Genomic DNA, 2,508 nt, shown 5'->3' on the forward strand with positions numbered 1-2,508 from the left:
GAAAGGCAGGTGGATGCTGATGAGTTAATTAAAAGGAAGACATACGGCTTTTTGTAAGAATACTAGCCAGGCCAGAATAATTTACGGGAATGTTTGGGATATTCCTATAATTTAAGCACCACATCACAGAACATTTTAAAAGGACAGTTTTTAAATTTTATTTTATTTTTCTTCATGCAAACACCAGGGTGTCTTGTGCTTAAACACCATAATTTCCCATAAACAAGCCCCTGCCACTGCTGTGTTAAACACCACCCTAATTTACTTGTTAGAATGAGGAATAATAATGAGTTTATCTGAATGGTAACAACAGCCTAGAAGAAGTGACTCTGAAAGATGTGTTTAAGGGATCAGGCTGGGAGGTGGAGAGAAAGAACAAAAGACGTTTGGAGGTGAAGTGAGGGGGGCACTGGGAAAAGGCTGGACCTTGGAGAGGGGGGCATCTTGTCTGAATTCCAGTGCTTCCAGATCCTTAGAAATCCCCTCAACACCTTCATTTGATAGAGGGGAAAACAGAGTCCAGGGAGGTTAAATGACCTGTCCAAGGTCATTGAGATGGTAATGGCAGAGTTGAAGCCAGAACCCAGGTCTCTTGACCTTCAGCCAAGCTCCTTCCACTCAGCTGACCTGTCCTACAATCACCTACTGTGTTTCACATCATCCAATTGGGTCAACCAGTTTCCAGAAAACCTGGCTATTTTAAGAATCTCCACAGTGAGTGAATTATTAATAGTATATAGTTTCTGGCATAGGAAAATTGTTAAAGAATTCAAAATCTATTTAGTGAAAACTAACAAACTGTTCTTTTAATTTTTGCTTTAGGTCAGTGGTTCCCAACTTCAGAAGTTATGCTTCTTTTGGCTCCTAATCCAATACTTTTCCATCATGGTAGTAGTCGGGGTGGTGCCCGGGACAGTATTCCCTGCTACTTGTTGTCGTCACTCCTCCACTCCCAACACTTAACCACAACCCACCCACATCTGCCAGGGCACGAAGGCTCACCCCACCCTCAGATTCTCCACAGGGGGTTACCCCAGGGTAGGCAGCTTCCCCCTTCCTCCCGCCAGGCACTAGCTGAGCCCCTTGAGCAGCTCACTTCACCTTTCTGGGCCTCAGTTTCCTTCTCTGTAAAATGGGGAGAATAATAATACCCACCTCCGCCGGCCGTTGTGGGGGACCTTTTACCCCTCCACCCCCGAAGGCCTCCCACGCGCCCACTACGGGCCCTGCCCGGTTCCAGGTTCTCTGAATCCTCAAAGCCGCCGTCTGAGGTAGGTGCTGTGAACCTGCATTTGCAGAAACTGAGGCTGAAGGGCCACAGACTGGACCAGTCTCATAGCTTTGAGGGAGGGGGCTGATCCGGGAGGCAAGGGTCTACTCCAGAGCCACCCCTCAAGGGCGCTCAGCGCCAAGAAGAGCTCTTCATCGGCCCCTGAGAGCCCCAACCTGGGCCGAGGACCCCTCTCGACTTGCCCAGCCCCGCTTCCCCTTTCTGCGAGGCGCTGCCGAGCAGCGGAGCAAAAACCGCAGGTACTTCTTCGCAGATGAACCTAATCCGCGCAACACCAGCCCGCGCGGGGCGCATGCGCGAGTTCGCGCGCGCGGGGTCTGTCTGAGGTTGGCCACGCACTCTAGGCACAGCCCAGACGCCGGCGCAGTTGTCAGGGCAACCGGGCAGTTGTCAGGGCAACCGAAGCGGGGCGGGGCGAGAACGAAGCTATGAATTCTTTCTGTACTCGCTTTTTGCAGCGACTCAGTGAAGCTTCTCTGAGTTGTTCTCCGAGTTGTTTTTGTTGTTTGTTTATTCTCAAACTGCACAAAAGCTGATTTCCTACCCGGGAGCATGTGCTAATCAAGAGACAACCACGAGCAGGCGGATCCCGGCCACGATCCGGATGCTGGTAGAGTAAATTCAGTTTACGTACAAATGTCATTTAGGAACTTTTAGAATGCCTATTCTTTCTTCTTTTGCATATAAGCAAACAAACAAACAAAAAACCCAAACCCGTTGCCATCGAGTCGATTCCGACTCATCGCTACCCTATAGAATAGAACTGCCCCATAGAGTTTCCATCTTCTTTGGAGGCTTCCTGCATCGTTTAATATTTTCCCCGTAGAATCCTTCAGTATTACAACTTGAGGCTTGAATTTTTTCTTCAGTTCTTTCAGCTTGGAAAATGTCGAGTGTGTTCGTGCCTTTCGGTTTTCTGTATCCAGGTCTTTGCACATGTCATTGTAATACTTTGTCTTCTAGAGCCACCCTTTGAAATCTTCTGTTCAGCTCTTTTACTTCATCATTCTTCCTTTTGCTTTAGGTACTCAACGTTCAAGACTAAGTTTCAGAGTCTCTTCTGACATCCATTTTGGTCTTTTCTTTCTTTCCTGTCTTTTTAAAGACCTTCCTTTTTCGTGTATGATATCCTTGATATTATTCCACAGCTCGTCTGGTCTTCAGTCATTAGTGTTCAACGCATCAAATCTATTCTTGAGATGGTCTCTAAATTCAGG

This window comes from Trichechus manatus, unplaced genomic scaffold (genome assembly GCF_000243295.1).
Source record: "Trichechus manatus latirostris isolate Lorelei unplaced genomic scaffold, TriManLat1.0 scaffold00258, whole genome shotgun sequence".
Lineage (NCBI taxonomy): Eukaryota > Metazoa > Chordata > Mammalia > Sirenia > Trichechidae > Trichechus > Trichechus manatus.